The 23,652-nt window shown below is 50.6% G+C and overlaps 22 non-coding genes across 22 annotated transcripts; all 22 read right to left on the bottom strand.

Annotated features, from left to right (window-relative positions):
* Positions 1–125: 125 nt before the first annotated feature.
* On the bottom strand, positions 126–198 carry Trnaa-agc (transfer RNA alanine (anticodon AGC)). Its single transcript has one exon. It is a non-coding gene; the product is annotated as a tRNA-Ala (tRNA).
* Positions 199–620: 422 nt separating this feature from the next.
* On the bottom strand, positions 621–693 carry Trnaa-ugc (transfer RNA alanine (anticodon UGC)). The gene has a single exon. It is a non-coding gene; the product is annotated as a tRNA-Ala (tRNA).
* A 1,058-nt stretch (positions 694–1,751) lies between these two features.
* Positions 1,752–1,824, bottom strand: Trnaa-agc (transfer RNA alanine (anticodon AGC)). Its single transcript has one exon. It is a non-coding gene; the product is annotated as a tRNA-Ala (tRNA).
* A 423-nt stretch (positions 1,825–2,247) lies between these two features.
* Positions 2,248–2,320, bottom strand: Trnaa-ugc (transfer RNA alanine (anticodon UGC)). Its single transcript has one exon. It is a non-coding gene; the product is annotated as a tRNA-Ala (tRNA).
* A 1,554-nt stretch (positions 2,321–3,874) lies between these two features.
* On the bottom strand, positions 3,875–3,947 carry Trnaa-ugc (transfer RNA alanine (anticodon UGC)). The gene has a single exon. It is a non-coding gene; the product is annotated as a tRNA-Ala (tRNA).
* Positions 3,948–5,501: 1,554 nt separating this feature from the next.
* On the bottom strand, positions 5,502–5,574 carry Trnaa-ugc (transfer RNA alanine (anticodon UGC)). The gene has a single exon. It is a non-coding gene; the product is annotated as a tRNA-Ala (tRNA).
* A 1,554-nt stretch (positions 5,575–7,128) lies between these two features.
* Positions 7,129–7,201, bottom strand: Trnaa-ugc (transfer RNA alanine (anticodon UGC)). The gene has a single exon. It is a non-coding gene; the product is annotated as a tRNA-Ala (tRNA).
* A 1,554-nt stretch (positions 7,202–8,755) lies between these two features.
* On the bottom strand, positions 8,756–8,828 carry Trnaa-ugc (transfer RNA alanine (anticodon UGC)). The gene has a single exon. It is a non-coding gene; the product is annotated as a tRNA-Ala (tRNA).
* A 1,554-nt stretch (positions 8,829–10,382) lies between these two features.
* On the bottom strand, positions 10,383–10,455 carry Trnaa-ugc (transfer RNA alanine (anticodon UGC)). Its single transcript has one exon. It is a non-coding gene; the product is annotated as a tRNA-Ala (tRNA).
* A 1,554-nt stretch (positions 10,456–12,009) lies between these two features.
* On the bottom strand, positions 12,010–12,082 carry Trnaa-ugc (transfer RNA alanine (anticodon UGC)). The gene has a single exon. It is a non-coding gene; the product is annotated as a tRNA-Ala (tRNA).
* Positions 12,083–13,140: 1,058 nt separating this feature from the next.
* Positions 13,141–13,213, bottom strand: Trnaa-agc (transfer RNA alanine (anticodon AGC)). The gene has a single exon. It is a non-coding gene; the product is annotated as a tRNA-Ala (tRNA).
* Positions 13,214–13,636: 423 nt separating this feature from the next.
* Trnaa-ugc (transfer RNA alanine (anticodon UGC)) lies at positions 13,637–13,709 on the bottom strand. Its single transcript has one exon. It is a non-coding gene; the product is annotated as a tRNA-Ala (tRNA).
* A 1,554-nt stretch (positions 13,710–15,263) lies between these two features.
* Trnaa-ugc (transfer RNA alanine (anticodon UGC)) lies at positions 15,264–15,336 on the bottom strand. Its single transcript has one exon. It is a non-coding gene; the product is annotated as a tRNA-Ala (tRNA).
* Positions 15,337–16,890: 1,554 nt separating this feature from the next.
* Positions 16,891–16,963, bottom strand: Trnaa-ugc (transfer RNA alanine (anticodon UGC)). The gene has a single exon. It is a non-coding gene; the product is annotated as a tRNA-Ala (tRNA).
* A 1,058-nt stretch (positions 16,964–18,021) lies between these two features.
* On the bottom strand, positions 18,022–18,094 carry Trnaa-agc (transfer RNA alanine (anticodon AGC)). Its single transcript has one exon. It is a non-coding gene; the product is annotated as a tRNA-Ala (tRNA).
* Positions 18,095–18,517: 423 nt separating this feature from the next.
* Trnaa-ugc (transfer RNA alanine (anticodon UGC)) lies at positions 18,518–18,590 on the bottom strand. The gene has a single exon. It is a non-coding gene; the product is annotated as a tRNA-Ala (tRNA).
* A 1,058-nt stretch (positions 18,591–19,648) lies between these two features.
* On the bottom strand, positions 19,649–19,721 carry Trnaa-agc (transfer RNA alanine (anticodon AGC)). Its single transcript has one exon. It is a non-coding gene; the product is annotated as a tRNA-Ala (tRNA).
* Positions 19,722–20,144: 423 nt separating this feature from the next.
* Trnaa-ugc (transfer RNA alanine (anticodon UGC)) lies at positions 20,145–20,217 on the bottom strand. Its single transcript has one exon. It is a non-coding gene; the product is annotated as a tRNA-Ala (tRNA).
* Positions 20,218–21,275: 1,058 nt separating this feature from the next.
* On the bottom strand, positions 21,276–21,348 carry Trnaa-agc (transfer RNA alanine (anticodon AGC)). Its single transcript has one exon. It is a non-coding gene; the product is annotated as a tRNA-Ala (tRNA).
* Positions 21,349–21,771: 423 nt separating this feature from the next.
* Trnaa-ugc (transfer RNA alanine (anticodon UGC)) lies at positions 21,772–21,844 on the bottom strand. Its single transcript has one exon. It is a non-coding gene; the product is annotated as a tRNA-Ala (tRNA).
* Positions 21,845–22,902: 1,058 nt separating this feature from the next.
* On the bottom strand, positions 22,903–22,975 carry Trnaa-agc (transfer RNA alanine (anticodon AGC)). The gene has a single exon. It is a non-coding gene; the product is annotated as a tRNA-Ala (tRNA).
* A 423-nt stretch (positions 22,976–23,398) lies between these two features.
* Trnaa-ugc (transfer RNA alanine (anticodon UGC)) lies at positions 23,399–23,471 on the bottom strand. The gene has a single exon. It is a non-coding gene; the product is annotated as a tRNA-Ala (tRNA).
* Positions 23,472–23,652: the final 181 nt, after the last annotated feature.

Here is a 23,652-nt window from a genome sequence, read left to right on the forward strand (position 1 = left end):
CGCGTAGCAGCACGCTTGCCAATTGTGGCTGCTAATCGTTCGCTCGTATCTGCCTTGACACGTTCGCTGGCTGTGAATTATTCCACTTGCATGGCAGTGTGCGCATGTTGGTGTGTTAAAAATTCTGGAGGCGCTGGGTATCGATCCCAGTACCTCTCGCATGCTAAGCGAGCGCTCTACCATCTGAGCTACGCCCCCTGATGACGAACAGTGCTACATACAACCATATCAATATCACAGACCCTTGCACTCCCATTATTCCGCAGACAAACACTACTCTCTATGTGTCCGTGAGGGTGTCTTTCAGGTTTCCTGCATTCTGTATCGAATCGTAGTTGGCCAAAATTAAAGTGGCGCGCACAACGTCGAAAATAGCGTTCGGCCACCGCTCTGAGTAAGACGAACGTGTTGTCCACTCTCTAGACTTCTTTGAGGTTAGGCCGTTATACCTAAGACAGATTTGCACTCGATGACACCTCGACAACAGCCGGTCCTCACATTTACGTCTTGCTCTCCTTACGTCAGTATACATCACATGAGCTGTGACGCTGGCTTTGCAACATCTTGCGTGTCTTTAGGCTCGCCGCGACCAACACTTACCATGCACTGTCCACAAAACACGGAGGCGCCGGGGCTTGAACCCGGGACCTTTCACATGCAAAGCGAACGCTCTACCAACTGAGCTACGCCCCCAAGCGCAACAAAGCTCCGCTGTTTTCCATTCTTTGCTACTCTGATGTGCACGGACCTGATGGTTGGTTGGTTTGTAGGGGTGAAGGGACCAGTGTACAAAGGCGCGGTCAAGTTCATATACACAAGAGTTCCAAGTAGTTTCGATGCTCTGGTATTACGACTACAAATTACGTCTGTATTTAACGTCTTAAATTGAAAGGACAGTCGACTGATGACCACAGCAGTTGAGTCCCATAGTGCTCAGAGCCATTTTTTGAAAGGACAGTCACAAACCTTGTCGACAATCACACCGCGCCTGAGGTAACAAGCACATCTGAAGCCCAATTGTGCACTCGACTGTTCATGCCAACTCACTGCCTCGCACTTTACTACTGTGTACCACTCTTGTCGTCCAACTGCAAAACACTGGGCCACAACACGTTTCCGCGTCTCCATTGCACTGCGCAAACTACGAAACGCTCCCCAAACATGGCACTCACCCATGCAGACGACTTTTCCGAGCTTCCACGACGCTCACGCAACGCTCACGCTAGTGAAAGCCTTATTTAGAGCTTGACGTCGCGCCCAAGCGAGTGAGCACATTTCGCCTACGGCTTAGGCCGCCCACCTAGTGTGGCTGCTCGGTGTCTGCAGGCAGCGAGGGGCTGCAAGCTTCCCGTGTTCGCGCCTGTGTCACCTCTGCTTGCTTGTCAGAGACAGAGTATCGCAAAACATACAACTCACTCCATGAATTGATTGCTACGGCATCTGTCATCAGCAGTCACAACTAGCAACACCAGTAGCAGCCGACTGCACGTAAAGAATGGGAATGTGCAGTGGGATTTTTGTGAACTCGGCGCAAGGCAGATCTTTCCGACATAGGTTTGAGAATCTTAAGGGCAGACTTGTACTGTTTCTAAATTCAGTGTAGCGGTGGGAGGAGGGTGCTTCCTGCGCGTAACATCACGCTTGCCAGTTGTGACTGCTAATCGTTCGCTCGTATCTGCCTTGACACATTCGCTGGCTGTGAATTATCCCACTTGCGTGGCAGTGTGCGCATGTAGGTGTGTTAAAAATTCTGGAGGAGCTGGGTATCGATCCCAGTACCTCTCGCATGCTAAGCGAGCGCTCTACCATCTGAGCTACGCCCCCTGATGACAAATAGTGCTACATACAACCATATCAATATCACAGACCCCTTGCACTCCCATTATTCCGCAGACAAACACTATTCTCAATGTGTCCGTGAGGGTGTCTTTCAGGTTTCCTGCATTCTGTATCGAATCGTAGTTGGCCAAAATTAAAGTGGCGCGCACAACGTCGAAAATAGCGTTCGGCCACCGCTCTGAGTAAGACGAACGTGTTGTCCACTCTCTAGACTTCTTTGAGGTTAGGCCGTTATACCTAAGACAGATTTGCACTCGATGACACCTCGACAACAGCCGGTCCTCACATTTACGTCTTGCTCTCCTTACGTCAGTATACATCACATGAGCTGTGACGCTGGCTTTGCAACATCTTGCGTGTCTTTAGGCTCGCCGCGACCAACACTTACCATGCACTGTCCACAAAACACGGAGGCGCCGGGGCTTGAACCCGGGACCTTTCACATGCAAAGCGAACGCTCTACCAACTGAGCTACGCCCCCAAGGGCAACAAAGCTGCGCTGTTTTCCATTCTTTGCTACTCTGATGTGCACGGACCTGATGGTTGGTTGGTTTGTAGGGGTGAAGGGACCAGTGTACAAAGGCGCGGTCAAGTTCATATACACAAGAGTTCCAAGTAGTTTCGATGCTCTGGTATTACGACTACAAATTACGTCTGTATTTAACGTCTTAAATTGAAAGGACAGTCGACTGATGACCACAGCAGTTGAGTCCCATAGTGCTCAGAGCCATTTTTTGAAAGGACAGTCACAAACCTTGTCGACAATCACACCGCGCCTGAGGTAACAAGCACATCTGAAGCCCAATTGTGCACTCGACTGTTCATGCCAACTCACTGCCTCGCACTTTACTACTGTGTACCACTCTTGTCGTCCAACTGCAAAACACTGGGCCACAACACGTTTCCGCGTCTCCATTGCACTGCGCAAACTACGAAACGCTCCCCAAACATGGCACTCACCCATGCAGACGACTTTTCCGACTTTCCACGACGCTCACGCAACGCTCACGCTAGTGAAAGCCTTATTTAGAGCTTGACGTCGCGCCCAAGCGAGTGAGCACATTTCGCCTACGGCTTAGGCCGCCCACCTAGTGTGGCTGCTCGGTGTCTGCAGGCAGCGAGGGGCTGCAAGCTTCCCGTGTTCGCGCCTGTGTCACCTCTGCTTGCTTGTCAGAGACAGAGTATCGCAAAACATACAACTCACTCCATGAATTGATTGCTACGGCATCTGTCATCAGCAGTCACAACTAGCAACACCAGTAGCAGCCGACTGCACGTAAAGAATGGGAATGTGCAGTGGGATTTTTGTGAACTCGGCGCAAGGCAGATCTTTCCGACATAGGTTTGAGAATCTTAAGGGCAGACTTGTACTGTTTCTAAATTCAGTGTAGCGGTGGGAGGAGGGTGCTTCCTGCGCGTAACATCACGCTTGCCAGTTGTGACTGCTAATCGTTCGCTCGTATCTGCCTTGACACATTCGCTGGCTGTGAATTATCCCACTTGCGTGGCAGTGTGCGCATGTAGGTGTGTTAAAAATTCTGGAGGAGCTGGGTATCGATCCCAGTACCTCTCGCATGCTAAGCGAGCGCTCTACCATCTGAGCTACGCCCGCTGATGACAAATAGTGCTACATACAACCATATCAATATCACAGACCCCTTGCACTCCCATTATTCCGCAGACAAACACTATTCTCAATGTGTCCGTGAGGGTGTCTTTCAGGTTTCCTGCATTCTGTATCGAATCGTAGTTGGCCAAAATTAAAGTGGCACGCACAACGTCGAAAATAGCGTTCGGCCACCGCTCTGAGTAAGACGAACGTGTTGTCCACTCTCTAGACTTCTTTGAGGTTAGGCCGTTATACCTAAGACAGATTTGCACTCGATGACACCTCGACAACAGCCGGTCCTCACATTTACGTCTTGCTCTCCTTACGTCAGTATACATCACATGAGCTGTGACGCTGGCTTTGCAACATCTTGCGTGTCTTTAGGCTCGCCGCGACCAACACTTACCATGCACTGTCCACAAAACATGGAGGCGCCGGGGCTTGAACCCGGGACCTTTCACATGCAAAGCGAACGCTCTACCAACTGAGCTACGCCCCCAAGCGCAACAAAGCTGCGCTGTTTTCCATTCTTTGCTACTCTGATGTGCACGGACCTGATGGTTGGTTGGTTTGTAGGGGTGAAGGGACCAGTGTACAAAGGCGCGGTCAAGTTCATATACACAAGAGTTCCAAGTAGTTTCGATGCTCTGGTATTACGACTACAAATTACGTCTGTATTTAACGTCTTAAATTGAAAGGACAGTCGACTGATGACCACAGCAGTTGAGTCCCATAGTGCTCAGAGCCATTTTTTGAAAGGACAGTCACAAACCTTGTCGACAATCACACCGCGCCTGAGGTAACAAGCACATCTGAAGCCCAATTGTGCACTCGACTGTTCATGCCAACTCACTGCCTCGCACTTTACTACTGTGTACCACTCTTGTCGTCCAACTGCAAAACACTGGGCCACAACACGTTTCCGCGTCTCCATTGCACTGCGCAAACTACGAAACGCTCCCCAAACATGGCACTCACCCATGCAGACGACTTTTCCGACCTTCCACGACGCTCACGCAACGCTCACGCTAGTGAAAGCCTTATTTAGAGCTTGACGTCGCGCCCAAGCGAGTGAGCACATTTCGCCTACGGCTTAGGCCGCCCACCTAGTGTGGCTGCTCGGTGTCTGCAGGCAGCGAGGGGCTGCAAGCTTCCCGTGTTCGCGCCTGTGTCACCTCTGCTTGCTTGTCAGAGACAGAGTATCGCAAAACATACAACTCACTCCATGAATTGATTGCTACGGCATCTGTCATCAGCAGTCACAACTAGCAACACCAGTAGCAGCCGACTGCACGTAAAGAATGGGAATGTGCAGTGGGATTTTTGTGAACTCGGCGCAAGGCAGATCTTTCCGACATAGGTTTGAGAATCTTAAGGGCAGACTTGTACTGTTTCTAAATTCAGTGTAGCGGTGGGAGGAGGGTGCTTCCTGCGCGTAACATCACGCTTGCCAGTTGTGACTGCTAATCGTTCGCTCGTATCTGCCTTGACACATTCGCTGGCTGTGAATTATCCCACTTGCGTGGCAGTGTGCGCATGTAGGTGTGTTAAAAATTCTGGAGGAGCTGGGTATCGATCCCAGTACCTCTCGCATGCTAAGCGAGCGCTCTACCATCTGAGCTACGCCCGCTGATGACAAATAGTGCTACATACAACCATATCAATATCACAGACCCCTTGCACTCCCATTATTCCGCAGACAAACACTATTCTCAATGTGTCCGTGAGGGTGTCTTTCAGGTTTCCTGCATTCTGTATCGAATCGTAGTTGGCCAAAATTAAAGTGGCGCGCACAACGTCGAAAATAGCGTTCGGCCACCGCTCTGAGTAAGACGAACGTGTTGTCCACTCTCTAGACTTCTTTGAGGTTAGGCCGTTATACCTAAGACAGATTTGCACTCGATGACACCTCGACAACAGCCGGTCCTCACATTTACGTCTTGCTCTCCTTACGTCAGTATACATCACATGAGCTGTGACGCTGGCTTTGCAACATCTTGCGTGTCTTTAGGCTCGCCGCGACCAACACTTACCATGCACTGTCCACAAAACATGGAGGCGCCGGGGCTTGAACCCGGGACCTTTCACATGCAAAGCGAACGCTCTACCAACTGAGCTACGCCCCCAAGCGCAACAAAGCTGCGCTGTTTTCCATTCTTTGCTACTCTGATGTGCACGGACCTGATGGTTGGTTGGTTTGTAGGGGTGAAGGGACCAGTGTACAAAGGCGCGGTCAAGTTCATATACACAAGAGTTCCAAGTAGTTTCGATGCTCTGGTATTACGACTACAAATTACGTCTGTATTTAACGTCTTAAATTGAAAGGACAGTCGACTGATGACCACAGCAGTTGAGTCCCATAGTGCTCAGAGCCATTTTTTGAAAGGACAGTCACAAACCTTGTCGACAATCACACCGCGCCTGAGGTAACAAGCACATCTGAAGCCCAATTGTGCACTCGACTGTTCATGCCAACTCACTGCCTCGCACTTTACTACTGTGTACCACTCTTGTCGTCCAACTGCAAAACACTGGGCCACAACACGTTTCCGCGTCTCCATTGCACTGCGCAAACTACGAAACGCTCCCCAAACATGGCACTCACCCATGCAGACGACTTTTCCGACTTTCCACGACGCTCACGCAACGCTCACGCTAGTGAAAGCCTTATTTAGAGCTTGACGTCGCGCCCAAGCGAGTGAGCACATTTCGCCTACGGCTTAGGCCGCCCACCTAGTGTGGCTGCTCGGTGTCTGCAGGCAGCGAGGGGCTGCAAGCTTCCCGTGTTCGCGCCTGTGTCACCTCTGCTTGCTTGTCAGAGACAGAGTATCGCAAAACATACAACTCACTCCATGAATTGATTGCTACGGCATCTGTCATCAGCAGTCACAACTAGCAACACCAGTAGCAGCCGACTGCACGTAAAGAATGGGAATGTGCAGTGGGATTTTTGTGAACTCGGCGCAAGGCAGATCTTTCCGACATAGGTTTGAGAATCTTAAGGGCAGACTTGTACTGTTTCTAAATTCAGTGTAGCGGTGGGAGGAGGGTGCTTCCTGCGCGTAACATCACGCTTGCCAGTTGTGACTGCTAATCGTTCGCTCGTATCTGCCTTGACACATTCGCTGGCTGTGAATTATCCCACTTGCGTGGCAGTGTGCGCATGTAGGTGTGTTAAAAATTCTGGAGGAGCTGGGTATCGATCCCAGTACCTCTCGCATGCTAAGCGAGCGCTCTACCATCTGAGCTACGCCCGCTGATGACAAATAGTGCTACATACAACCATATCAATATCACAGACCCCTTGCACTCCCATTATTCCGCAGACAAACACTATTCTCAATGTGTCCGTGAGGGTGTCTTTCAGGTTTCCTGCATTCTGTATCGAATCGTAGTTGGCCAAAATTAAAGTGGCGCGCACAACGTCGAAAATAGCGTTCGGCCACCGCTCTGAGTAAGACGAACGTGTTGTCCACTCTCTAGACTTCTTTGAGGTTAGGCCGTTATACCTAAGACAGATTTGCACTCGATGACACCTCGACAACAGCCGGTCCTCACATTTACGTCTTGCTCTCCTTACGTCAGTATACATCACATGAGCTGTGACGCTGGCTTTGCAACATCTTGCGTGTCTTTAGGCTCGCCGCGACCAACACTTACCATGCACTGTCCACAAAACATGGAGGCGCCGGGGCTTGAACCCGGGACCTTTCACATGCAAAGCGAACGCTCTACCAACTGAGCTACGCCCCCAAGCGCAACAAAGCTGCGCTGTTTTCCATTCTTTGCTACTCTGATGTGCACGGACCTGATGGTTGGTTGGTTTGTAGGGGTGAAGGGACCAGTGTACAAAGGCGCGGTCAAGTTCATATACACAAGAGTTCCAAGTAGTTTCGATGCTCTGGTATTACGACTACAAATTACGTCTGTATTTAACGTCTTAAATTGAAAGGACAGTCGACTGATGACCACAGCAGTTGAGTCCCATAGTGCTCAGAGCCATTTTTTGAAAGGACAGTCACAAACCTTGTCGACAATCACACCGCGCCTGAGGTAACAAGCACATCTGAAGCCCAATTGTGCACTCGACTGTTCATGCCAACTCACTGCCTCGCACTTTACTACTGTGTACCACTCTTGTCGTCCAACTGCAAAACACTGGGCCACAACACGTTTCCGCGTCTCCATTGCACTGCGCAAACTACGAAACGCTCCCCAAACATGGCACTCACCCATGCAGACGACTTTTCCGACCTTCCACGACGCTCACGCAACGCTCACGCTAGTGAAAGCCTTATTTAGAGCTTGACGTCGCGCCCAAGCGAGTGAGCACATTTCGCCTACGGCTTAGGCCGCCCACCTAGTGTGGCTGCTCGGTGTCTGCAGGCAGCGAGGGGCTGCAAGCTTCCCGTGTTCGCGCCTGTGTCACCTCTGCTTGCTTGTCAGAGACAGAGTATCGCAAAACATACAACTCACTCCATGAATTGATTGCTACGGCATCTGTCATCAGCAGTCACAACTAGCAACACCAGTAGCAGCCGACTGCACGTAAAGAATGGGAATGTGCAGTGGGATTTTTGTGAACTCGGCGCAAGGCAGATCTTTCCGACATAGGTTTGAGAATCTTAAGGGCAGACTTGTACTGTTTCTAAATTCAGTGTAGCGGTGGGAGGAGGGTGCTTCCTGCGCGTAACATCACGCTTGCCAGTTGTGGCTGCTAATCGTTCGCTCGTATCTGCCTTGACACATTCGCTGGCTGTGAATTATCCCACTTGCGTGGCAGTGTGCGCATGTAGGTGTGTTAAAAATTCTGGAGGAGCTGGGTATCGATCCCAGTACCTCTCGCATGCTAAGCGAGCGCTCTACCATCTGAGCTACGCCCGCTGATGACAAATAGTGCTACATACAACCATATCAATATCACAGACCCCTTGCACTCCCATTATTCCGCAGACAAACACTATTCTCAATGTGTCCGTGAGGGTGTCTTTCAGGTTTCCTGCATTCTGTATCGAATCGTAGTTGGCCAAAATTAAAGTGGCGCGCACAACGTCGAAAATAGCGTTCGGCCACCGCTCTGAGTAAGACGAACGTGTTGTCCACTCTCTAGACTTCTTTGAGGTTAGGCCGTTATACCTAAGACAGATTTGCACTCGATGACACCTCGACAACAGCCGGTCCTCACATTTACGTCTTGCTCTCCTTACGTCAGTATACATCACATGAGCTGTGACGCTGGCTTTGCAACATCTTGCGTGTCTTTAGGCTCGCCGCGACCAACACTTACCATGCACTGTCCACAAAACATGGAGGCGCCGGGGCTTGAACCCGGGACCTTTCACATGCAAAGCGAACGCTCTACCAACTGAGCTACGCCCCCAAGCGCAACAAAGCTGCGCTGTTTTCCATTCTTTGCTACTCTGATGTGCACGGACCTGATGGTTGGTTGGTTTGTAGGGGTGAAGGGACCAGTGTACAAAGGCGCGGTCAAGTTCATATACACAAGAGTTCCAAGTAGTTTCGATGCTCTGGTATTACGACTACAAATTACGTCTGTATTTAACGTCTTAAATTGAAAGGACAGTCGACTGATGACCACAGCAGTTGAGTCCCATAGTGCTCAGAGCCATTTTTTGAAAGGACAGTCACAAACCTTGTCGACAATCACACCGCGCCTGAGGTAACAAGCACATCTGAAGCCCAATTGTGCACTCGACTGTTCATGCCAACTCACTGCCTCGCACTTTACTACTGTGTACCACTCTTGTCGTCCAACTGCAAAACACTGGGCCACAACACGTTTCCGCGTCTCCATTGCACTGCGCAAACTACGAAACGCTCCCCAAACATGGCACTCACCCATGCAGACGACTTTTCCGACCTTCCACGACGCTCACGCAACGCTCACGCTAGTGAAAGCCTTATTTAGAGCTTGACGTCGCGCCCAAGCGAGTGAGCACATTTCGCCTACGGCTTAGGCCGCCCACCTAGTGTGGCTGCTCGGTGTCTGCAGGCAGCGAGGGGCTGCAAGCTTCCCGTGTTCGCGCCTGTGTCACCTCTGCTTGCTTGTCAGAGACAGAGTATCGCAAAACATACAACTCACTCCATGAATTGATTGCTACGGCATCTGTCATCAGCAGTCACAACTAGCAACACCAGTAGCAGCCGACTGCACGTAAAGAATGGGAATGTGCAGTGGGATTTTTGTGAACTCGGCGCAAGGCAGATCTTTCCGACATAGGTTTGAGAATCTTAAGGGCAGACTTGTACTGTTTCTAAATTCAGTGTAGCGGTGGGAGGAGGGTGCTTCCTGCGCGTAACATCACGCTTGCCAGTTGTGGCTGCTAATCGTTCGCTCGTATCTGCCTTGACACATTCGCTGGCTGTGAATTATCCCACTTGCGTGGCAGTGTGCGCATGTAGGTGTGTTAAAAATTCTGGAGGAGCTGGGTATCGATCCCAGTACCTCTCGCATGCTAAGCGAGCGCTCTACCATCTGAGCTACGCCCGCTGATGACAAATAGTGCTACATACAACCATATCAATATCACAGACCCCTTGCACTCCCATTATTCCGCAGACAAACACTATTCTCAATGTGTCCGTGAGGGTGTCTTTCAGGTTTCCTGCATTCTGTATCGAATCGTAGTTGGCCAAAATTAAAGTGGCGCGCACAACGTCGAAAATAGCGTTCGGCCACCGCTCTGAGTAAGACGAACGTGTTGTCCACTCTCTAGACTTCTTTGAGGTTAGGCCGTTATACCTAAGACAGATTTGCACTCGATGACACCTCGACAACAGCCGGTCCTCACATTTACGTCTTGCTCTCCTTACGTCAGTATACATCACATGAGCTGTGACGCTGGCTTTGCAACATCTTGCGTGTCTTTAGGCTCGCCGCGACCAACACTTACCATGCACTGTCCACAAAACATGGAGGCGCCGGGGCTTGAACCCGGGACCTTTCACATGCAAAGCGAACGCTCTACCAACTGAGCTACGCCCCCAAGCGCAACAAAGCTGCGCTGTTTTCCATTCTTTGCTACTCTGATGTGCACGGACCTGATGGTTGGTTGGTTTGTAGGGGTGAAGGGACCAGTGTACAAAGGCGCGGTCAAGTTCATATACACAAGAGTTCCAAGTAGTTTCGATGCTCTGGTATTACGACTACAAATTACGTCTGTATTTAACGTCTTAAATTGAAAGGACAGTCGACTGATGACCACAGCAGTTGAGTCCCATAGTGCTCAGAGCCATTTTTTGAAAGGACAGTCACAAACCTTGTCGACAATCACACCGCGCCTGAGGTAACAAGCACATCTGAAGCCCAATTGTGCACTCGACTGTTCATGCCAACTCACTGCCTCGCACTTTACTACTGTGTACCACTCTTGTCGTCCAACTGCAAAACACTGGGCCACAACACGTTTCCGCGTCTCCATTGCACTGCGCAAACTACGAAACGCTCCCCAAACATGGCACTAACCCATGCAGACGACTTTTCCGACTTTCCACTACGCTCACGCAACGCTCACGCTAGTGAAAGCCTTATTTAGAGCTTGACGTCGCGCCCAAGCGAGTGAGCACATTTCGCCTACGGCTTAGGCCGCCCACCTAGTGTGGCTGCTCGGTGTCTGCAGGCAGCGAGGGGCTGCAAGCTTCCCGTGTTCGCGCCTGTGTCACCTCTGCTTGCTTGTCAGAGACAGAGTATCGCAAAACATACAACTCACTCCATGAATTGATTGCTACGGCATCTGTCATCAGCAGTCACAACTAGCAACACCAGTAGCAGCCGACTGCACGTAAAGAATGGGAATGTGCAGTGGGATTTTTGTGAACTCGGCGCAAGGCAGATCTTTCCGACATAGGTTTGAGAATCTTAAGGGCAGACTTGTACTGTTTCTAAATTCAGTGTAGCGGTGGGAGGAGGGTGCTTCCTGCGCGTAACATCACGCTTGCCAGTTGTGACTGCTAATCGTTCGCTCGTATCTGCCTTGACACATTCGCTGGCTGTGAATTATCCCACTTGCGTGGCAGTGTGCGCATGTAGGTGTGTTAAAAATTCTGGAGGAGCTGGGTATCGATCCCAGTACCTCTCGCATGCTAAGCGAGCGCTCTACCATCTGAGCTACGCCCGCTGATGACAAATAGTGCTACATACAACCATATCAATATCACAGACCCCTTGCACTCCCATTATTCCGCAGACAAACACTATTCTCAATGTGTCCGTGAGGGTGTCTTTCAGGTTTCCTGCATTCTGTATCGAATCGTAGTTGGCCAAAATTAAAGTGGCGCGCACAACGTCGAAAATAGCGTTCGGCCGCCGCTCTGAGTAAGACGAACGTGTTGTCCACTCTCTAGACTTCTTTGAGGTTAGGCCGTTATACCTAAGACAGATTTGCACTCGATGACACCTCGACAACAGCCGGTCCTCACATTTACGTCTTGCTCTCCTTACGTCGGTATACATCACATGAGCTGTGACGCTGGCTTTGCAACATCTTGCGTGTCTTTAGGCTCGCCGCGACCAACACTTACCATGCACTGTCCACAAAACATGGAGGCGCCGGGGCTTGAACCCGGGACCTTTCACATGCAAAGCGAACGCTCTACCAACTGAGCTACGCCCCCAAGCGCAACAAAGCTGCGCTGTTTTCCATTCTTTGCTACTCTGATGTGCACGGACCTGATGGTTGGTTGGTTTGTAGGGGTGAAGGGACCAGTGTACAAAGGCGCGGTCAAGTTCATATACACAAGAGTTCCAAGTAGTTTCGATGCTCTGATATTACGACTACAAATTACGTCTGTATTTAACGTCTTAAATTGAAAGGACAGTCGACTGATGACCACAGCAGTTGAGTCCCATAGTGCTCAGAGCCATTTTTTGAAAGGACAGTCACAAACCTTGTCGACAATCACACCGCGCCTGAGGTAACAAGCACATCTGAAGCCCAATTGTGCACTCGACTGTTCATGCCAACTCACTGCCTCGCACTTTACTACTGTGTACCACTCTTGTCGTCCAACTGCAAAACACTGGGCCACAACACGTTTCCGCGTCTCCATTGCACTGCGCAAACTACGAAACGCTCCCCAAACATGGCACTCACCCATGCAGACGACTTTTCCGACCTTCCACGACGCTCACGCAACGCTCACGCTAGTGAAAGCCTTATTTAGAGCTTGACGTCGCGCCCAAGCGAGTGAGCACATTTCGCCTACGGCTTAGGCCGCCCACCTAGTGTGGCTGCTCGGTGTCTGCAGGCAGCGAGGGGCTGCAAGCTTCCCGTGTTCGCGCCTGTGTCACCTCTGCTTGCTTGTCAGAGACAGAGTATCGCAAAACATACAACTCACTCCATGAATTGATTGCTACGGCATCTGTCATCAGCAGTCACAACTAGCAACACCAGTAGCAGCCGACTGCACGTAAAGAATGGGAATGTGCAGTGGGATTTTTGTGAACTCGGCGCAAGGCAGATCTTTCCGACATAGGTTTGAGAATCTTAAGGGCAGACTTGTACTGTTTCTAAATTCAGTGTAGCGGTGGGAGGAGGGTGCTTCCTGCGCGTAACATCACGCTTGCCAGTTGTGACTGCTAATCGTTCGCTCGTATCTGCCTTGACACATTCGCTGGCTGTGAATTATCCCACTTGCGTGGCAGTGTGCGCATGTAGGTGTGTTAAAAATTCTGGAGGAGCTGGGTATCGATCCCAGTACCTCTCGCATGCTAAGCGAGCGCTCTACCATCTGAGCTACGCCCCCTGATGACAAATAGTGCTACATACAACCATATCAATATCACAGACCCCTTGCACTCCCATTATTCCGCAGACAAACACTATTCTCAATGTGTCCGTGAGGGTGTCTTTCAGGTTTCCTGCATTCTGTATCGAATCGTAGTTGGCCAAAATTAAAGTGGCGCGCACAACGTCGAAAATAGCGTTCGGCCACCGCTCTGAGTAAGACGAACGTGTTGTCCACTCTCTAGACTTCTTTGAGGTTAGGCCGTTATACCTAAGACAGATTTGCACTCGATGACACCTCGACAACAGCCGGTCCTCACATTTACGTCTTGCTCTCCTTACGTCAGTATACATCACATGAGCTGTGACGCTGGCTTTGCAACATCTTGCGTGTCTTTAGGCTCGCCGCGACCAACACTTACCATGCACTGTCCACAAAACACGGAGGCGCCGGGGCTTGAACCCGGGACCTTTCACATGCAAAGCGAACGCTCTACCAACTGAGCTACGCCCCCAAGCGCAACAAAGCTGCGCTGTTTTCCATTCTTTGCTACTCTGATGTGCACGGACCTGATGGTTGGTTGGTTTGTAGGGGTGAAGGGACCAGTGTACAAAGGCGCGGTCAAGTTCATATACACAAGAGTTCCAAGTAGTTTCGATGCTCTGGTATTACGACTACAAATTACGTCTGTATTTAACGTCTTAAATTGAAAGGACAGTCGACTGATGACCACAGCAGTTGAGTCCCATAGTGCTCAGAGCCATTTTTTGAAAGGACAGTCACAAACCTTGTCGACAATCACACCGCGCCTGAGGTAACAAGCACATCTGAAGCCCAATTGTGCACTCGACTGTTCATGCCAACTCACTGCCTCGCACTTTACTACTGTGTACCACTCTTGTCGTCCAACTGCAAAACACTGGGCCACAACACGTTTCCGCGTCTCCATTGCACTGCGCAAACTACGAAACGCTCCCCAAACATGGCACTCACCCATGCAGACGACTTTTCCGACTTTCCACGACGCTCACGCAACGCTCACGCTAGTGAAAGCCTTATTTAGAGCTTGACGTCGCGCCCAAGCGAGTGAGCACATTTCGCCTACGGCTTAGGCCGCCCACCTAGTGTGGCTGCTCGGTGTCTGCAGGCAGCGAGGGGCTGCAAGCTTCCCGTGTTCGCGCCTGTGTCACCTCTGCTTGCTTGTCAGAGACAGAGTATCGCAAAACATACAACTCACTCCATGAATTGATTGCTACGGCATCTGTCATCAGCAGTCACAACTAGCAACACCAGTAGCAGCCGACTGCACGTAAAGAATGGGAATGTGCAGTGGGATTTTTGTGAACTCGGCGCAAGGCAGATCTTTCCGACATAGGTTTGAGAATCTTAAGGGCAGACTTGTACTGTTTCTAAATTCAGTGTAGCGGTGGGAGGAGGGTGCTTCCTGCGCGTAACATCACGCTTGCCAGTTGTGGCTGCTAATCGTTCGCTCGTATCTGCCTTGACACATTCGCTGGCTGTGAATTATCCCACTTGCGTGGCAGTGTGCGCATGTAGGTGTGTTAAAAATTCTGGAGGAGCTGGGTATCGATCCCAGTACCTCTCGCATGCTAAGCGAGCGCTCTACCATCTGAGCTACGCCCGCTGATGACAAATAGTGCTACATACAACCATATCAATATCACAGACCCCTTGCACTCCCATTATTCCGCAGACAAACACTATTCTCAATGTGTCCGTGAGGGTGTCTTTCAGGTTTCCTGCATTCTGTATCGAATCGTAGTTGGCCAAAATTAAAGTGGCGCGCACAACGTCGAAAATAGCGTTCGGCCACCGCTCTGAGTAAGACGAACGTGTTGTCCACTCTCTAGACTTCTTTGAGGTTAGGCCGTTATACCTAAGACAGATTTGCACTCGATGACACCTCGACAACAGCCGGTCCTCACATTTACGTCTTGCTCTCCTTACGTCAGTATACATCACATGAGCTGTGACGCTGGCTTTGCAACATCTTGCGTGTCTTTAGGCTCGCCGCGACCAACACTTACCATGCACTGTCCACAAAACATGGAGGCGCCGGGGCTTGAACCCGGGACCTTTCACATGCAAAGCGAACGCTCTACCAACTGAGCTACGCCCCCAAGCGCAACAAAGCTGCGCTGTTTTCCATTCTTTGCTACTCTGATGTGCACGGACCTGATGGTTGGTTGGTTTGTAGGGGTGAAGGGACCAGTGTACAAAGGCGCGGTCAAGTTCATATACACAAGAGTTCCAAGTAGTTTCGATGCTCTGGTATTACGACTACAAATTACGTCTGTATTTAACGTCTTAAATTGAAAGGACAGTCGACTGATGACCACAGCAGTTGAGTCCCATAGTGCTCAGAGCCATTTTTTGAAAGGACAGTCACAAACCTTGTCGACAATCACACCGCGCCTGAGGTAACAAGCACATCTGAAGCCCAATTGTGCACTCGACTGTTCATGCCAACTCACTGCCTCGCACTTTACTACTGTGTACCACTCTTGTCGTCCAACTGCAAAACACTGGGCCACAACACGTTTCCGCGTCTCCATTGCACTGCGCAAACTACGAAACGCTCCCCAAACATGGCACTCACCCATGCAGACGACTTTTCCGACCTTCCACGACGCTCACGCAACGCTCACGCTAGTGAAAGCCTTATTTAGAGCTTGACGTCGCGCCCAAGCGAGTGAGCACATTTCGCCTACGGCTTAGGCCGCCCACCTAGTGTGGCTGCTCGGTGTCTGCAGGCAGCGAGGGGCTGCAAGCTTCCCGTGTTCGCGCCTGTGTCACCTCTGCTTGCTTGTCAGAGACAGAGTATCGCAAAACATACAACTCACTCCATGAATTGATTGCTACGGCATCTGTCATCAGCAGTCACAACTAGCAACACCAGTAGCAGCCGACTGCACGTAAAGAATGGGAATGTGCAGTGGGATTTTTGTGAACTCGGCGCAAGGCAGATCTTTCCGACATAGGTTTGAGAATCTTAAGGGCAGACTTGTACTGTTTCTAAATTCAGTGTAGCGGTGGGAGGAGGGTGCTTCCTGCGCGTAACATCACGCTTGCCAGTTGTGACTGCTAATCGTTCGCTCGTATCTGCCTTGACACATTCGCTGGCTGTGAATTATCCCACTTGCGTGGCAGTGTGCGCATGTAGGTGTGTTAAAAATTCTGGAGGAGCTGGGTATCGATCCCAGTACCTCTCGCATGCTAAGCGAGCGCTCTACCATCTGAGCTACGCCCGCTGATGACAAATAGTGCTACATACAACCATATCAATATCACAGACCCCTTGCACTCCCATTATTCCGCAGACAAACACTATTCTCAATGTGTCCGTGAGGGTGTCTTTCAGGTTTCCTGCATTCTGTATCGAATCGTAGTTGGCCAAAATTAAAGTGGCGCGCACAACGTCGAAAATAGCGTTCGGCCACCGCTCTGAGTAAGACGAACGTGTTGTCCACTCTCTAGACTTCTTTGAGGTTAGGCCGTTATACCTAAGACAGATTTGCACTCGATGACACCTCGACAACAGCCGGTCCTCACATTTACGTCTTGCTCTCCTTACGTCAGTATACATCACATGAGCTGTGACGCTGGCTTTGCAACATCTTGCGTGTCTTTAGGCTCGCCGCGACCAACACTTACCATGCACTGTCCACAAAACATGGAGGCGCCGGGGCTTGAACCCGGGACCTTTCACATGCAAAGCGAACGCTCTACCAACTGAGCTACGCCCCCAAGCGCAACAAAGCTGCGCTGTTTTCCATTCTTTGCTACTCTGATGTGCACGGACCTGATGGTTGGTTGGTTTGTAGGGGTGAAGGGACCAGTGTACAAAGGCGCGGTCAAGTTCATATACACAAGAGTTCCAAGTAGTTTCGATGCTCTGGTATTACGACTACAAATTACGTCTGTATTTAACGTCTTAAATTGAAAGGACAGTCGACTGATGACCACAGCAGTTGAGTCCCATAGTGCTCAGAGCCATTTTTTGAAAGGACAGTCACAAACCTTGTCGACAATCACACCGCGCCTGAGGTAACAAGCACATCTGAAGCCCAATTGTGCACTCGACTGTTCATGCCAACTCACTGCCTCGCACTTTACTACTGTGTACCACTCTTGTCGTCCAACTGCAAAACACTGGGCCACAACACGTTTCCGCGTCTCCATTGCACTGCGCAAACTACGAAACGCTCCCCAAACATGGCACTCACCCATGCAGACGACTTTTCCGACCTTCCACGACGCTCACGCAACGCTCACGCTAGTGAAAGCCTTATTTAGAGCTTGACGTCGCGCCCAAGCGAGTGAGCACATTTCGCCTACGGCTTAGGCCGCCCACCTAGTGTGGCTGCTCGGTGTCTGCAGGCAGCGAGGGGCTGCAAGCTTCCCGTGTTCGCGCCTGTGTCACCTCTGCTTGCTTGTCAGAGACAGAGTATCGCAAAACATACAACTCACTCCATGAATTGATTGCTACGGCATCTGTCATCAGCAGTCACAACTAGCAACACCAGTAGCAGCCGACTGCACGTAAAGAATGGGAATGTGCAGTGGGATTTTTGTGAACTCGGCGCAAGGCAGATCTTTCCGACATAGGTTTGAGAATCTTAAGGGCAGACTTGTACTGTTTCTAAATTCAGTGTAGCGGTGGGAGGAGGGTGCTTCCTGCGCGTAACATCACGCTTGCCAGTTGTGGCTGCTAATCGTTCGCTCGTATCTGCCTTGACACATTCGCTGGCTGTGAATTATCCCACTTGCGTGGCAGTGTGCGCATGTAGGTGTGTTAAAAATTCTGGAGGCGCTGGGTATCGATCCCAGTACCTCTCGCATGCTAAGCGAGCGCTCTACCATCTGAGCTACGCCCCCTGATGACAAATAGTGCTACATACAACCATATCAATATCACAGACCCCTTGCACTCCCATTATTCCGCAGACAAACACTATTCTCAATGTGTCCGTGAGGGTGTCTTTCAGGTTTCCTGCATTCTGTATCGAATCGTAGTTGGCCAAAATTAAAGTGGCGCGCACAACGTCGAAAATAGCGTTCGGCCACCGCTCTGAGTAAGACGAACGTGTTGTCCACTCTCTAGACTTCTTTGAGGTTAGGCCGTTATACCTAAGACAGATTTGCACTCGATGACACCTCGACAACAGCCGGTCCTCACATTTACGTCTTGCTCTCCTTACGTCAGTATACATCACATGAGCTGTGACGCTGGCTTTGCAACATCTTGCGTGTCTTTAGGCTCGCCGCGACCAACACTTACCATGCACTGTCCACAAAACATGGAGGCGCCGGGGCTTGAACCCGGGACCTTTCACATGCAAAGCGAACGCTCTACCAACTGAGCTACGCCCCCAAGGGCAACAAAGCTGCGCTGTTTTCCATTCTTTGCTACTCTGATGTGCACGGACCTGATGGTTGGTTGGTTTGTAGGGGTGAAGGGACCAGTGTACAAAGGCGCGGTCAAGTTCATATACACAAGAGTTCCAAGTAGTTTCGATGCTCTGGTATTACGACTACAAATTACGTCTGTATTTAACGTCTTAAATTGAAAGGACAGTCGACTGATGACCACAGCAGTTGAGTCCCATAGTGCTCAGAGCCATTTTTTGAAAGGACAGTCACAAACCTTGTCGACAATCACACCGCGCCTGAGGTAACAAGCACATCTGAAGCCCAATTGTGCACTCGACTGTTCATGCCAACTCACTGCCTCGCACTTTACTACTGTGTACCACTCTTGTCGTCCAACTGCAAAACACTGGGCCACAACACGTTTCCGCGTCTCCATTGCACTGCGCAAACTACGAAACGCTCCCCAAACATGGCACTCACCCATGCAGACGACTTTTCCGACTTTCCACGACGCTCACGCAACGCTCACGCTAGTGAAAGCCTTATTTAGAGCTTGACGTCGCGCCCAAGCGAGTGAGCACATTTCGCCTACGGCTTAGGCCGCCCACCTAGTGTGGCTACTCGGTGTCTGCAGGCAGCGAGGGGCTGCAAGCTTCCCGTGTTCGCGCCTGTGTCACCTCTGCTTGCTTGTCAGAGACAGAGTATCGCAAAACATACAACTCACTCCATGAATTGATTGCTACGGCATCTGTCATCAGCAGTCACAACTAGCAACACCAGTAGCAGCCGACTGCACGTAAAGAATGGGAATGTGCAGTGGGATTTTTGTGAACTCGGCGCAAGGCAGATCTTTCCGACATAGGTTTGAGAATCTTAAGGGCAGACTTGTACTGTTTCTAAATTCAGTGTAGCGGTGGGAGGAGGGTGCTTCCTGCGCGTAACATCACGCTTGCCAGTTGTGGCTGCTAATCGTTCGCTCGTATCTGCCTTGACACATTCGCTGGCTGTGAATTATCCCACTTGCGTGGCAGTGTGCGCATGTAGGTGTGTTAAAAATTCTGGGGGCGCTGGGTATCGATCCCAGTACCTCTCGCATGCTAAGCGAGCGCTCTACCATCTGAGCTACGCCCCCTGATGACAAATAGTGCTACATACAACCATATCAATATCACAGACCCCTTGCACTCCCATTATTCCGCAGACAAACACTATTCTCAATGTGTCCGTGAGGGTGTCTTTCAGGTTTCCTGCATTCTGTATCGAATCGTAGTTGGCCAAAATTAAAGTGGCGCGCACAACGTCGAAAATAGCGTTCGGCCACCGCTCTGAGTAAGACGAACGTGTTGTCCACTCTCTAGACTTCTTTGAGGTTAGGCCGTTATACCTAAGACAGATTTGCACTCGATGACACCTCGACAACAGCCGGTCCTCACATTTACGTCTTGCTCTCCTTACCTCAGTATACATCACATGAGCTGTGACGCTGGCTTTGCAACATCTTGCGTGTCTTTAGGCTCGCCGCGACCAACACTTACCATGCACTGTCCACAAAACATGGAGGCGCCGGGGCTTGAACCCGGGACCTTTCACATGCAAAGCGAACGCTCTACCAACTGAGCTACGCCCCCAAGGGCAACAAAGCTGCGCTGTTTTCCATTCTTTGCTACTCTGATGTGCACGGACCTGATGGTTGGTTGGTTTGTAGGGGTGAAGGGACCAGTGTACAAAGGCGCGGTCAAGTTCATATACACAAGAGTTCCAAGTAGTTTCGATGCTCTGGTATTACGACTACAAATTACGTCTGTATTTAACGTCTTAAATTGAAAGGACAGTCGACTGATGACCACAGCAGTTGAGTCCCATAGTGCTCAGAGCCATTTTTTGAAAGGACAGTCACAAACCTTGTCGACAATCACACCGCGCCTGAGGTAACAAGCACATCTGAAGCCCAATTGTGCACTCGACTGTTCATGCCAACTCACTGCCTCGCACTTTACTACTGTGTACCACTCTTGTCGTCCAACTGCAAAACACTGGGCCACAACACGTTTCCGCGTCTCCATTGCACTGCGCAAACTACGAAACGCTCCCCAAACATGGCACTCACCCATGCAGACGACTTTTCCGACCTTCCACGACGCTCACGCAACGCTCACGCTAGTGAAAGCCTTATTTAGAGCTTGACGTCGCGCCCAAGCGAGTGAGCACATTTCGCCTACGGCTTAGGCCGCCCACCTAGTGTGGCTGCTCGGTGTCTGCAGGCAGCGAGGGGCTGCAAGCTTCCCGTGTTCGCGCCTGTGTCACCTCTGCTTGCTTGTCAGAGACAGAGTATCGCAAAACATACAACTCACTCCATGAATTGATTGCTACGGCATCTGTCATCAGCAGTCACAACTAGCAACACCAGTAGCAGCCGACTGCACGTAAAGAATGGGAATGTGCAGTGGGATTTTTGTGAACTCGGCGCAAGGCAGATCTTTCCGACATAGGTTTGAGAATCTTAAGGGCAGACTTGTACTGTTTCTAAATTCAGTGTAGCGGTGGGAGGAGGGTGCTTCCTGCGCGTAACATCACGCTTGCCAGTTGTGGCTGCTAATCGTTCGCTCGTATCTGCCTTGACACATTCGCTGGCTGTGAATTATCCCACTTGCGTGGCAGTGTGCGCATGTAGGTGTGTTAAAAATTCTGGAGGCGCTGGGTATCGATCCCAGTACCTCTCGCATGCTAAGCGAGCGCTCTACCATCTGAGCTACGCCCCCTGATGACAAATAGTGCTACATACAACCATATCAATATCACAGACCCCTTGCACTCCCATTATTCCGCAGACAAACACTATTCTCAATGTGTCCGTGAGGGTGTCTTTCAGGTTTCCTGCATTCTGTATCGAATCGTAGTTGGCCAAAATTAAAGTGGCGCGCACAACGTCGAAAATAGCGTTCGGCCACCGCTCTGAGTAAGACGAACGTGTTGTCCACTCTCTAGACTTCTTTGAGGTTAGGCCGTTATACCTAAGACAGATTTGCACTCGATGACACCTCGACAACAGCCGGTCCTCACATTTACGTCTTGCTCTCCTTACGTCAGTATACATCACATGAGCTGTGACGCTGGCTTTGCAACATCTTGCGTGTCTTTAGGCTCGCCGCGACCAACACTTACCATGCACTGTCCACAAAACATGGAGGCGCCGGGGCTTGAACCCGGGACCTTTCACATGCAAAGCGAACGCTCTACCAACTGAGCTACGCCCCCAAGGGCAACAAAGCTGCGCTGTTTTCCATTCTTTGCTACTCTGATGTGCACGGACCTGATGGTTGGTTGGTTTGTAGGGGTGAAGGGACCAGTGTACAAAGGCGCGGTCAAGTTCATATACACAAGAGTTCCAAGTAGTTTCGATGCTCTGGTATTACGACTACAAATTACGTCTGTATTTAACGTCTTAAATTGAAAGGACAGTCGACTGATGACCACAGCAGTTGAGTCCCATAGTGCTCAGAGCCATTTTTTGAAAGGACAGTCACAAACCTTGTCGACAATCACACCGCGCCTGAGGTAACAAGCACATCTGAAGCCCAATTGTGCACTCGACTGTTCATGCCAACTCACTGCCTCGCACTTTACTACTGTGTACCACTCTTGTCGTCCAACTGCAAAACACTGGGCCACAACACGTTTCCGCGTCTCCATTGCACTGCGCAAACTACGAAACGCTCCCCAAACATGGCACTCACCCATGCAGACGACTTTTCCGACTTTCCACGACGCTCACGCAACGCTCACGCTAGTGAAAGCCTTATTTAGAGCTTGACGTCGCGCCCAAGCGAGTGAGCACATTTCGCCTACGGCTTAGGCCGCCCACCTAGTGTGGCTACTCGGTGTCTGCAGGCAGCGAGGGGCTGCAAGCTTCCCGTGTTCGCGCCTGTGTCACCTCTGCTTGCTTGTCAGAGACAGAGTATCGCAAAACATACAACTCACTCCATGAATTGATTGCTACGGCATCTGTCATCAGCAGTCACAACTAGCAACACCAGTAGCAGCCGACTGCACGTAAAGAATGGGAATGTGCAGTGGGATTTTTGTGAACTCGGCGCAAGGCAGATCTTTCCGACATAGGTTTGAGAATCTTAAGGGCAGACTTGTACTGTTTCTAAATTCAGTGTAGCGGTGGGAGGAGGGTGCTTCCTGCGCGTAACATCACGCTTGCCAGTTGTGGCTGCTAATCGTTCGCTCGTATCTGCCTTGACACATTCGCTGGCTGTGAATTATCCCACTTGCGTGGCAGTGTGCGCATGTAGGTGTGTTAAAAATTCTGGAGGCGCTGGGTATCGATCCCAGTACCTCTCGCATGCTAAGCGAGCGCTCTACCATCTGAGCTACGCCCCCTGATGACAAATAGTGCTACATACAACCATATCAATATCACAGACCCCTTGCACTCCCATTATTCCGCAGACAAACACTATTCTCAATGTGTCCGTGAGGGTGTCTTTCAGGTTTCCTGCATTCTGTATCGAATCGTAGTTGGCCAAAATTAAAGTGGCGCGCACAACGTCGAAAATAGCGTTCGGCCACCGCTCTGAGTAAGACGAACGTGTTGTCCACTCTCTAGACTTCTTTGAGGTTAGGCCGTTATACCTAAGACAGATTTGCACTCGATGACACCTCGACAACAGCCGGTCCTCACATTTACGTCTTGCTCTCCTTACCTCAGTATACATCACATGAGCTGTGACGCTGGCTTTGCAACATCTTGCGTGTCTTTAGGCTCGCCGCGACCAACACTTACCATGCACTGTCCACAAAACATGGAGGCGCCGGGGCTTGAACCCGGGACCTTTCACATGCAAAGCGAACGCTCTACCAACTGAGCTACGCCCCCAAGGGCAACAAAGCTGCGCTGTTTTCCATTCTTTGCTACTCTGATGTGCACGGACCTGATGGTTGGTTGGTTTGTAGGGGTGAAGGGACCAGTGTACAAAGGCGCGGTCAAGTTCATATACACAAGAGTTCCAAGTAGTTTCGATGCTCTGGTATTACGACTACAAATTACGTCTGTATTT

The sequence above is a fragment of the Schistocerca nitens genome, chromosome 10 (genome assembly GCF_023898315.1).
Source record: "Schistocerca nitens isolate TAMUIC-IGC-003100 chromosome 10, iqSchNite1.1, whole genome shotgun sequence".
NCBI classification, from domain to species: Eukaryota; Metazoa; Arthropoda; class Insecta; order Orthoptera; family Acrididae; genus Schistocerca; species Schistocerca nitens.